Below are 13677 nucleotides of genomic sequence, written 5' to 3'. Positions count from 1 at the left end.
AAGAGGGTTACAGTTGCAGGTTGAAACTAATATGGAAGATAATTCCGACCTCCCTGGATCAGAGCCTGGAGTATGGGATCGCCATTTGATGCATCATTTCTCTAAACTCAAAGAGGCAAAACAAGATGAGGAGAGTGAATTAAAAACGTTACAAACTCAGCTCCTGAAAATGCAATTAGCAGAAGCTAAACAGAAGGTTGGGGAAAAGAAGAAGGAGGGGAAAACATCTCAAATTATGTATGACGGTGCAGTGTCTCAGCCCCCTCAGGCTCCTCCATTTCCTGGAAATAGAGAAACAGCAGGACAGTGGCATCAGGCCCCGGTCCCATATCAGGGACATGCTGGTCGTTTTGGGGGACGGGGAGGGCTAAGAGCAAGGGGATTCCAGACAGGACCACAGAGGAGACTGGGTAATGCTGATGTGTGTTATTACTGCAATGAGCCTGGACACTGGGCCCGAGATTGCCCCCATAAGAATGGTTCACCCGGAGGGTATGGGTGTTATGGTCCCGCCATGGCTCGTCCGGCCCGTCCATACAGAGGCAGAGGTGGCCCAGCACGCGGTGCATATGGACCACAACTCCAATTTCTGGCCTGGGACGAGCCTAGTCTCTAGCCTGAGCACCACTGAAGGTCCCCACCGACCCCAGAAGACAGCGGGACTGCGGACCCCCTGCTGTCTGTGACTGTGTCCGGAAATAGCCTTCCTTTTCTGGTGGACACTGGGGCCACATGTTCAACCATCAAACAGGCTCCTCCAAAAACACTCTCCACCAGGACTACAACTGTCATGGGGTTCTCGGGGGCAAAACAGGTCCTGCCATATACCAAGCCTTTAAAGACTGAAATTGGTGGACAGACACTGAATCACAGTTACCTAGTCTCCACAGACACCAGTAAATTTACTGGGGAGAGACATGTTAATAAAACTGGGAGCAACCATTTTATGCAAGACTGATGGACTACAGGTTCACCTTCCCAATGGCATCCAATTATTTTGTGACAATAACACTTCTTTTTTACATGGACAGTACCTCCTCCAGCCACTGCAGGACTCAATGGCTGATATATACTGGGTTTTGCTGCAACCTGAAACCACCGTGCAGAGAGGCATTCTCTCGGCTTTCCATCGGTGGAAATCCTGGGTCTCCACTCTGTACCTCCTCCTGACCCCCCGCATGTCACCTTGTTTTATGATAGAAATAATTGTGAATGCTACCAGGAAAGCTTTGCTGACGAGTTAGAGGGTACACACTGGGACATTGCCACCACAGACACCAGAAGGAGTGGTGGCCGAGGTTCATTTCATGTGGTCTGATGGCGTGCCTCATGTCTCTTTAGCTCTGCACCCAGGTCATGAAGCACATGAACTTGGAGTTGTGTTAAAACGCTCCCTGAACCTACAGGATTGGCAGCCTTTGGCAACCCCTGACCTTTTTTACTCGCCCTCAGGTAATACTTATTGCATATTCAACCAATCTACGGATGTGGGCACACTGGAGCATGGTCAGTTAGACAGACACCATGGCAGGGAAAAAACAGACCATCCACTGGCAGCTGCTGTTGTGGAAAAAATGCCTTTCACTCTCTGGGCAGAGGGGCCCACACAAGTAGGCCTGATTAAATGTTCCCCCATTACCTTTCAGTTAACCACCGACCAACCAATATGGAAGCCCCAATACCCTCACAAACCAGCAGCAGAATTAGGCATTAAAGATACAGTGGAAGGCCTTTGGAACTCAGGTGTTTTAGAGTCCGCACATTCCTCTTCATGGAACACACCCATTTTGCCAGTGGAGAAAAAAGGGACAGGTAAATGGCGCATGGCACATGATTTACGGGCCATAAATGCAGCTTTGGCCACCCCTACCGTTACCGTGCCCAATCCCTATGTGGCTCTGACAAATCTTAACCCTGACCATTGCTGGTTTACCTGCATTGATCTGGCCAATGTATTTTTCTGCCTTCCTTTAGCTGAGGAATGCAGGGACAGATATTCTCGCACACTGCTCACCCGACTTTCTTCAGGCTCTGTGTGAGATTGCTCTGAATATTTTAAAAGGTAACATTAAACTATCGCCCTCTCAACACCGACAATTGAAGAAACAAAGAAAAATCATCAGATTGTCGGGTGATAATAACACCGGTCTCATGGGTAAGCAGTTGGCACTCAAGAGTCAAGGAGGTGGTTTTATTCTCCCCATCTTAACGGTTCTTGCTCCCTTGATCGGTGATCTAGTGGGTGGTATAATCAGGAGATAATGTCTCTCAGAACATCGCAGAAGATACTTCTCATTTCACCTCATCAATTCAAGCGTCTGACCCAGTCAGAAACATCCATCAGACAGACGGCGGAGGAGAATTTGGATGCTGAAATGAGAGCGATATTAAACGAGCCCGGTTTGAATTCTTATGAAAAAATCAAGAAATACGATGCGCTTTTGCAGAGCTATCTGACTCTACTCAAGCAAGGTGCGAAAGAAGAACAGCGGGTGAGTTTGACGCTGCAGCGTGACACAGAGGTTCCTGAGCATGAGCGGTCCCAAGAAAAACAAGGCCCGGGGCAGGACGAGGCCCCTAAGGATCAGGTTGTTACGGAAGTACTGAAAAGCCTACCGAAGCATAACCGTAAAAATGCTGAGTCTATTTTGAAGAAATTATCCGAAAGAAGTGAGAGTTGGACTTCGCGAGGTGAATTTGTATTTAAAGGAAATGTTGTAAAGGGGTCCCACATGATTGACTTGTTGAAAAATCTCATGCTACCGTTTAAAAAATCTGGAGCACCGCTTCCCCGAGGATGGTCTGACTTTCTACACACCTTGTCAGAGGTAAACATCCCCATATCTTCAGTCATTAACCCTTATGCTCGTGATGAATATAGACTGTTCAAAACAGAGGGAGAGGGTACACCCCCCAGCGTTAAGCAGAGAAGAACAAGAAGAAGAAGGCAGATAACTCTTTCTCCCCATTGGTCGAGATCCGAGCTGGAAGATAAAAATGCTGATGGGAAGTCAAAAAAGTCTCTTCGTAAGACGACGCTACCACCCCGATGGATTACATTTTCACCATAAACCGTTATAAGAAAATGAAACATGTAGCCTATTTCTTTTATTCAATAAAATAGCTAGTCTAGCTTCGTTCTCTACTTCACACACTAACATATGATGTCATTACACAAATATTAAATCATAAGAAAAAACAAACAATGAAATAAAAATGACAATTTAAATTCCATAACAATCCAGAAACATCTCCAAAGAGCATGTTCCGTGAGTATAAAATGTACAACTTTGATTAATGACACATTTCTGATATTTTTTCACAAAGTTAGATACCATTAAAGCATTCTTAATCACATCTCCGGTGTATTTTGACAACACTTGCTGCAGTGATAATCCGCACACTCTATGACATAGATACAAAATGCAATGGTGACCGCACACAGTGGACAGAGTGTTTTGAAGCTGATTATTATGATACAATATTTTTGAGGATCTGTCTTCTAAAAATGTTACGATGCTTGACGGGTAGAACTCAAAATCCAGAGAGAATCCATAAGAGTCAAAAAAGCTGGATTGACCATTCTCATCCAAAGTCAGAGCTAACCGGTGTTCTCCCGGCATGTGTGAAGGATGTGTGTTCACAATAAAGTAGGCCAGCCCTGGGAATTTGTCAGCTAGCAGCAGCAGCTGCAAAACAAATCTCCCAGCAGATGATGCAGCAGGTTCTCAATTTCATGATTATTCATGTCTGATTAGATTAATAATAATCCACCAGCACACGCCTCTTTGAATCAATCTCTAAAATAGAGTCATAACAAGCGTAGATGATCAGCATGGTGGTATGAGGCAACGGGTTTCTGAAACGCATTTCCAATCTTAAATTCCCACTGGAAACTGGAGATAGAGTATCTGTGTCCTCACCCGGGTTAAGATTAAATGCGAATAGAGAGTATCCTTGATTAAATTCCTGACGTGTTATACTCAGCTGAAGATCTTTTAGATGTCGTCCTGAAGCCGTAAACAAGTTGTAATACTCTCTCACTGAATTACCTTGGTTAAAATTGGGCTGGAAGGCCTTAGATGGAATTTGTCTGCCATCCTTACACAAAGCTAAATATTCCATATCAAAATGATTAAAGTCAAACGGATAGAGATCGCGTGTTCCTGTAAAAGCGTCATGATCCAGTAATGCAGTCACCACATACTTGGGGAAGATGCCTAAGAAAAGATTCTCTTGGGTGCACACCCTTGAATTTTCAGGGATGGAACATGTTTTTACATTCACACGTGAAAGTGGATAGAGAGCATTTGCTTTCATTAAAGCTGAAGCGTGCCCCAATCAAACGGCTGAAGAGACGGTAACTTTTTTGATAAAAAGAGAGGCTCCTAATATTCTAAGTTTGTAAGTGGAGTCTCTTGCTGACATGAGACAAAAGGCATCGTTGGCTCTTGTAAGTTTAATTTTGAGGTCAACAGAGTTTAAAAGAAGTCTCTCACAGAAAAATATGTCTGCATGCAGGGGCCCTAGGAGATGTACCTCCCTGGAATTTGCCGTAAAGCCTGCTCTGCTGTTAAGACCTTGGTTAGGGCCGTTAGTTATAACAATAGAGTTCAGAGCCCCGGCTATGTCTTTATAAAAAAGACCAGAGCTAAACTGGCTTTTTAAAGAATCCTCAGAAAAGTTTAACAATGTCTCAATCATGGCTCTATATGGATGGGTAGCGCTGGATTGTGAAATCAATCGATCTCCGAGAGTGACATCACACTGACTGAAGATGGTGTTTAACGGGTAGTTGATGAGCCCTACAGGTGCATCATTCGGCAGGTTTGTTCCATCCTCGTTAGTAATTTTCACTCTGAGATGCAACAGCGTATCGTTGAGATCCAGATACTTTTCCCCGTCTCCCGGAATGAAAAACTCGATCGGGCCTCCATTGGTGATTGCTGATAAAGGCTGGATCTCAGTGTAAATTTTATCTTCGATCGATAGCTGCGTCATCGCTGCAGAAAATAAGTCCAACGTGCATCTCTGATGATTTGTTATGTAATAGAGCCATTATTTAAATATATCAAAACTTGCGGAAGACTTCCGTCCTCTTCGTTTGCCAGCTGCGACTGATCTCCTTTTTTGTGTTTGTTGTTGTTTTTTAACCGTCCTTAAACGATCACCAGGGGGTCTTGTTCTGGGTCTTTTGGATAAAACCATAATTCCTGAACCTTCTTGACCTTCGGTGCACGTAGAACCACTCATTTTACTCACGGCTCTACCGATGACATCCGAAGCAATATTTGATGCAGCCGTTTTAAGATGGGGTTTTGCAATTGCAAATCCTTTTTTAACCAGAGGGGATACGAAGCGGAATAATTTTGAAAATAATGATCCAATTCCGCGTCCGTACATGACCGGGGCCCCATAAAACCCTGGCAGATTACCGCCTGATTGACTTACATAGTAATTTACAAAGCGATTTGGATCACGTCTCAGACTTAGCTGTGCCATGTTCTCTCTTGCCTGCTTGATGCAGTGTTGAAGGACCAGGGTAATATGAATGATAACCAATCAGTCTTAGAGGTTATATATATCTCTGGAATAGTTTATACAAATAAAATTTATCTCAGGCTACGTTGTGATATCACCGGTTTTAAGGGTAGTCTTATGATGGTCTTTCCTTAGACGAAATTTACAGGAACGTTTTGGTCCGATTTAATTTCTATATTGATATTTTAAATATGTCTTCTGGAAACTGGAAGGTAGTGGGCAGGGTTAAACGTCAGAGTAACCATATCACTAAAGTCGCTATGTACTTTGACGGTCCACAGTTAAGGTGCAAAAGCATTGCCTACTACTGCGGGCTGACCACGTCATTGTAGCAGTATAGGTGATAGAAACCGGCCTTCATATCTGCTGGAAAAGGAGCCAGTTTTGGTTCAGATACATGAATCCAATCCCCTGGTTTCACGCCCAGCATATAAGCTAAAGTGTTGAAGAAGCGTATTTCATACCGACCGCTTGCTTGAAATGCAAATCTCTTTTGAACTTTGCTGAATTTAATGCGGATATCAGAGTTTATTTTTTTGAAAAACAGTTCCATATCTGTCTCGAGTTGAATAAGGTTATAGTAGCCTCCTCTAATCCTTTGCGTATGGATCTCCACATCACCAACCTTCCTCCATTCAAAGTAGGCATCATGATCCAGTAAATTATGCCATGTATGAAGGTATGAAATCTCTGCTAATGCAACCATCCATTGGCCTTCTAAATCAATATGTTGAGCTAAATTTACACGGAAACTCGAACTGGAATTATTTTTAAACATTTCCTTGCTAGCATTAGAGGGAAGGGTAATGTAAAAGCCATCATCCTCTACCTGACGGTTCATGATGCTGTGTCAACTGTAAGGTTTAGTGCAAACCTTTTTATACATTTCGAACTTCATCAAACCTGATCCGACTGTTGAATTTCTCAGGCCAGTTTTTCCAGCTTACAAAAACCTGTTTGACACCCTTGACTGTACGTCGTTTTAATATTTTTTCCACTTGATACATCTTGTTTTTAAATATTTTTTACTTTTTGAAGCTCCTCTGCGTAAAAGGAACCCTCGATAGATTTTCCATCCAAATCTTTGAGTTTGTATACAGGAGGAGATCGGGGTATCCTCTCATACACTGTAAACTTCATCCGTAAAACTCTGTTCGTATTTTTTGTCAAACACTCCACGTACCTTGGATATTCTGACAAGATCCCCTTGTTTAAACGTTGTCACTGAGTCCTTGCAATATCTGTTGGACTTGACATCATACAGATTCTGAAACACTTGAAAGGCATTTTGTGAGGTCACTTCCATAGGGCTCGTTTTAATGCTGGAGTGGTAGGTATGGTTGTAGCTTCTAGCTAGGTTTTGCAGGACATCGATGTACCGCCGGGTGTTGTTAGCTGTAAAATATCTCCACATCCTTGTTTTTAATGTGCGGTTAAATCTCTCGACCACAGAGGCTTTTGCTTCATTCGCTGTCGCGAAATGTTCAATACCGTGTTTCTCCATTAAAACCTTAAATTTCTTGTTAAAAAATTATTTACCGGCATCAGTCTGAAGTTTTTTGGGGATCTGGCTTTCTTTAAAAACTGATTCAAATGCCTTTACCACCTCAGTGGCTGTTTTCCTCTTCAAAACTCGTACATGCGCCCTTTTTGAAAAGATGTCAATGACGGTTAATAAATAATTATAACCATCATTTTCCTTGGCCAGAGCTTGCATGTCACAGAGATCATCCTGGAACTGCCTCAAAGGTCTGGTGACAAAAACTCTGTTTCTCGGGAACTTTATTCTTGCAGGTTTATGTAGAGTATAGGTATCTTCTCCTGATAAAAAATCTTTAACTTTTTCAACCGCAACCTTCTTTCCCATTTCATCTTGCATAACCCTCCTCAGCCTATCTACACCCCCAAAACTTCCGGGATTTGAAGGGCTATAATATACTTTCTTCATCAACCATCTTCCTGCCATCTCTGCCTTATGCTCACTCTGACGATTACTTGTTAAACAATGAGAAAAAAACACACCGTAGTGTAGATTTATCCCTTTTTTTTTTTTTTTTTTTTTTTTAATACAACACTTTCGGGAAAGGTTAATATGTTCCCACTTTAAATGTATTTAATAGTAAAAAGAAGACAAATCATATAATGCAAATTAATTTAAGTACTGGAATACTAAAAATGATACAACAAGTCATCAAACATGTGAGATCAGTTTGTCAGTCCATAGCACTCTGAAACAGAGTTAAGTTGTTTGAGGTGTTTCTCTTCGACCATGCGATAATAAACGTGCACTATTGCACTGTGGATGCCTTGTACCGATTTCAGTTCATATAAAACCGTCTCTGCAGTCGTCTTCACTCTGAAGTCATCCGCTTGTATTCGTCGAAGTACCAGAAGATTCTGAATAGCAGGAACGAGTTTGGGGGTTACGAGTTGTTGTACGATGCGTTGAAAGTTGACTTGGTAATAATCCTCCCCCAATACCTCCAGGCATTGGTGCTGACGCTGGCTTGGGTGGTTCGTTATGCACCCATAGCAGGTTTCTCTGAGATAGTTCAAAGAGTTTATGTTGAATAAATGAAGTATCGCTGTTTTCACCGTATTGACGAGGGCGGTTGAGAACCAACCGTCAATTTCGTCCCCCTGGTTACTCTCATCCTCCACTGAAGGCTGAGGGTCCTCCATCGATTCCAGGGTTTGTGTAGGGGCTTCGGTAGAGGGTGAGTAGCTGGTAGCTACCTCATCCTCCACGACCACCTTCATGTCTTCAGACAGGACATTCGCATCTACAGACTCAGCCAAGAATAGCGGCAATGGTGAGTAGAGGTCTGGAGAAAGCGGTTGATACATTTTCATGTTGTATCCTGTAGGTGATGCAGGACTGAAGTGGGTCTCTGAGAATGAGGACGTTGAGGTGGATGGTGAGAAGAGGTCCGGGGAAGGCGGATGATATGGTCCAATGTTGAAGCTTTCATCGTGCTCAGGAGAGAAGTGGATCTCTGCTCGGTGGTTGTAGAGATCCCTGTATGGTGTTGGCTCACTCATTCTCAGGATTCGGTTCTCAGTGTCTGTGAGCTTGCTGTTATCCCCCCGTATATATATCATAGGAAGGGGGCGGGTCCTCAGAAGAGGGTTTGTTTTAGACGTAAAACAGGAAACGTCAGCGTTTTTTTCACTGACGTGACATCGATCCAACTGCATGAGTTGTGGAAAAGGTCAAAAAGACGATGTCCAATTTCACTCATCTTCTCTGCCCAAGCTTCAAACGGCAGAGCCAGCATTGTCTTGAATATGCCGCAGTCCTGATTGAAAGCCTCCAACACAAACAGATCTGAGGGGTTCGTCCGGTTGTTCCTGCGTCTGCTTGCCCGAAAAGACCAGCGACCATTTGCTGTGCTTTTTGACCCCCACACTGCGTTAAAGAGAGGTTCTCTCTCAGCTATTTCAACATTGGATGGTATATGAAACATTCTCGCCCGTTTTACAGGTCGAGGAGACAGTTCATTTTCCTCTTCTTCTTCCTCCCTCTCCTGAATTGAGACTGCTTCAGGGCTATCATTAAGGTGCGGGATTGCAAGCCTTAACACAGCCCAGTCGCTGTGGGTGAGAGTACACAGAGCCAATGATCCATTAAATACCTCGTCGTGATCCAATTGATACAGACAAAGCTCTCCTATTTTATACAAGAAAATGTAACCCCAGCTACCACTCAGGCCATATGGCTCCAAAGACCATTCTTCCTGCAGAGTGTCGAACGGGGGTCTTTGTACCCTGCAGATGTAGTATGTTGATTTCTTAGGAGCATTCAATTCACGGGATGAATGCTGGTAGACAGTCACTGGGGTTTCGCACAGAACTGACGTACCTCTTGGCCGACCCGCGGTCTGATTTTCAACCGTAGTTGTTGAAGTTGATGTTGGATCATCGGTAGAGTATGTTATGACGGGAATTCAGATAGGTATCTCAGATGAGGACGTAGATGATATAGATGATGCAGTTGCTTGTTCATCATCTTGGCACGCGTTGCGTTTCTCCTCCGCTTGACGATTAACTCTCTTAACTCTAGCCATTGCTAAACGGGTGTTCTTTTCCAACAAATGCTGCATGTAAAGTGTAGAGTTTTATCCCTGTATTTAAAGTAAACACTAAAGCACGCCCCATTGTTTTCATTGGGTTATTCAAGGTTTAACGAGGCTTACAAACACACCCTTCTATTTTTAATTGGTGCTGATGCCATACAGTTTCTGATACCATATTTGTCTTGTTCTATTTATAACATACACACCCCTGTGTTTTAATTGGTTCATTTAAGGCCTTCCCCGTAACACCCTTAAACACACCCCAGTATTATTATTGGTTCATTTAAGGTATCGCCCCTAATGACGACAACCAATCAGCATCCACGGTTATGCCCCTCGGACACACCCCTGTTGACCCCATGACCTCCCCGCCCCCATCACCCATGACCCCCCTTAAGGTCAAAGGTCACCTGTCAAAAAGTTTGATTAAAGGGTGTATTTTAGTCTCTCTCATGCCTTAACAGTCATCTCTATTTAGACAGATTGGCTTTTCTATTTTCGCCATCTCCAGGCGCATTCATTTATGCCTTGGCAGGCATTTCTATCTTGATTGTTAGGCTTTCACTATCTGTGCCATTGGCAGGCGCATTCATTCATGCCTTGGCAAGCATTTCTATTTAGTTAGTTAAGCTTTCACGATCTCCGCCATCTGCAGGCGCTTTCAATAATACCTTGGCAGGCATTTCTATTCAGATAGTTAGGCTTTCACTATCTCTGCCATCTACAGGCACTTTCTCATGCCTTGACAGGCATCTCTATTTAGACGGCTAGGCTTTTCTATTTCCGCCATCTCCAGGCGCATTCATTTATGCCTTGGCAGGCATTTCTATCTAGATTATTAGGCTTTCACTATCTCTGCCACTTGCAGGCGCTTTCAATTATGCCTTGGTAGGCATTCCTATCTAGATCATTACGCTTTCACTATCTCCGCCAATGGCAGGCGCTTTCATCCATGCCTTGGCAGGCATTTCTATTTAGTTAGTTAGACTTTCATTATCCCCACCATTGGCAGATGCTTTCAATCATGCCTCAGCTGGCATTTCTATTTAGATAGTTAGGCTTTCCTTATCTCTGCCATTGTGCCATTGGCAGGCACTTTCATTCATGCTTTGGCAGGCATTCATATCTAGTTGGTTAGGCTTTCACTATCTCTACCATTGGCAGGCACTTTCATTCATGCTTTGGCAGGCATTCCTATCTAGTTGGTTAGGCTTTCACTATCTCTACCATTGGCAGGCGCATTCATTCATGCTTTGGCAGGCATTCCTATCTAGATGGTTAGGCTTTCATTATCTCTACCATTGGCAAGTGCTTTCTCATGCCTTCACATGAGGCATCTCTATTTAGACGCCTAGGCATTTTATCTCCGCCATCTCTAGGCACATTCATTCATGCCTTGGCAGGCATTTCTATCTAGATGATTAGGCTTTCACTATCTCCGCCATATCCAGGCGCATTCATTTATGCCTTGGCAGGCATTTCTATTTAGTTAGTTAGGCTTTCAGTATCTCTGCCATCTCCAGGCGCATTCATTCATGCCTTGGCAGGCATTTCTATCTAGATTGTTAGGCTTTCACTATCTCCGCCATCTGCATGCACTTTCTCATGCCTTGACAGGCATCTCTATTTAGACGGCTAGGCTTTTCTATTTCTGCCATCTCCAGGCGCATTCATTTATGCCTTGGCAGGCATTTCTATTTAGATTGTTAGGCTTTCACTATCTCTGCCATTGGCAGGCGCTTTCATTTATGCCTTGGCAGGCATTCCTATCTTGATGTTTAGGCTTTCACTATCTCCGCCATTGGCAGGCGCTTTCATTCATACCTCAGCAGGCATTTCTATTTAGATAGTTAGGGTTTCACTATCTCCGCCATCTCCAGGCGCTTTCAATCATGCCTTGGCAGGCATTTCTATTTAGTTAGTTAGGCTTTCACTATCTCTGCCCTTGGCAGGCGCTTTCAATTCAGCCTTGGCAGGCATTCCTATCTAGATGGTTAGGCTTTTACTATCTCCGCCATCTGCAGGAACTTTCTCATGCCTTGACAGGCATCTCTATTTAGACGGCTAGGCTTTTCTATTTCTGCCATCTCCAGGCGCATTCATTTGTGCCTTGGCAGGCATTTCTATTTGCTGGAACATAACCTCAGTTATGTGGACTCTTGTCTGTCTGCCTATCCGTCTGCCTGCCTGTCTGCCTGTCGACCTGCCTATCTGCCTACCTGCCTGCCAACATCTGGTAATACTCCCTCCTAAGGACTGCACTGTAAATATTCTCATCACCAGTACTCTCTCTCTCTCTCTCCTTGGATTCCTGGGTTTACCTCCTCCTCCTCTGGCTTCTGGACAACTCCAACTCAAGATTTCTTAAACAAAGTCTACAGTAGAAATAAACCTCATTTACCATCTTATCCTGTGTGCTGAGTCTGTTTCATCCTCTGGTTTTGTTCTACTTCGACTATCTAAGCAATTCATGATAGTATGTTCCAGCCATCTAACATGTCGAAGAACAATTCAGATGATGAACAGACTTCCTTAAAGGAACGCCTACAATCTACTGAAACCATGCTTCAACAGCTACTGCAACAACAAAGGACTACGGATTATCATCTCACAGAACTTGGGGGTATGGTTCATGCTCGACTTCCGGGTGGCAGCGCAGGAAGTGGGTTGGGATGAAGCGGCACTCAAGGGTATTTTTGTTAATTCCCTTGCAGATCAAGTAAAGGACCAGTTGGTTTTGAGAGATGAACCCGAAAGACTGGATGAATTAATCAACCTATCGATCCGCATTGACAACCGTCTAAGAGAGAGACAAACAGAAAGGAACTACAATTCACAGTGGCAGCACTCTCTGGCGCCTCGAACCACTCTCCTTGACGCACCCACTTCCTCTTCAGAGGGATCTGCGGAACCGGAGCCGATGCAGATTGGTCACACTTGACTCTCCCCAGAGGAACGACAACGTCGCTTTGAGGGTGGTCTTTGCCTATATTGTGGACAAGGAGGACATTTTATCACAAGATGCCCCAAGAAGGGAAAAGAGAGGGCTCGTCAATAGGTCAGGGGACTTTGATGAGCATATTCCATTCTTCCCCTGTCTCTCGTCTGTGTTTTCCGGTCACTATTATTGTTGGCCAAGAGACGTTTCCTGTTGACGCTTTTATTGATTCTGGTGCTGAACAGAATCTTATTTCCTCGGATCTGGTTGATAAACTTCAAATACCCTCTCAGCCTCTCAACCATTCCCTTTCTGTCACTGGCATCACTGGTCAAACCATGTCTCAAGTGAGATTTAAAGTGCCTCAGCTTCACATCATCACCTCTGGTAACCATCATGAATGGGGTGAGTTCTTTGTTGTCTCTTCCATCTCTCCACAATTAGTTTTGGGGTTTCCCTGGTTGCAGAAACATAATCCTGCTATTAATTGGGTGGAGGGCAGAGTAGAGAGATGGAGTAATCTCTGTCTCCAGAACTGCTTAAGAACTGCTGTCTCTCACTCTATCAAACAACTCAAACCTTCTGAGCCTGTTGATCTGTCCAAAGTTCCACCTGAATACCACAATCTCGCACCTGTGTTTAGCAAACAAGGGGCTCTTTCTTTACCTCTGCATCGCCCCTATGACTGCCCTATTAATCTCCTCCCAGGCGCTCCGCTACCATCCAGCAGACTCTTTAATCTTTCCGGACCCGAGAGAAAGGTCATGAAAGAGTACATTGAGGATTCTTTAGCATCTGAGATCATTCGTCCGTCTACCTCCCCTGTTGGCGCCGGATTCTTCTTCGTGGGTAAGAAGGATGGCACATTAAGACCCTGTATTGATTATAGAGGATCGAATCAAATCACTATTAAAAATAAATACCCACTACCACTTATTGATTCCATACATGAACAATTACATTCTGCCAAGATCTTCACTAAACTCGACCTGCGCAATGCTTACCATTTGGTCCGGATCCAAGAGGGTGATGAGTGGAAAACAGCTTTCAAAACCCCCCTAGGACATTTTGAGTATTTGGTTATGCCTTTCGGGTTGACTAATGCACCCGCTGTTTTCCAGG

This window comes from Girardinichthys multiradiatus, chromosome 20 (assembly GCF_021462225.1).
Source record: "Girardinichthys multiradiatus isolate DD_20200921_A chromosome 20, DD_fGirMul_XY1, whole genome shotgun sequence".
Taxonomy (NCBI): Eukaryota; Metazoa; Chordata; class Actinopteri; order Cyprinodontiformes; family Goodeidae; genus Girardinichthys; species Girardinichthys multiradiatus.
Note: the sequence above shows the minus strand (reverse complement) of the source record.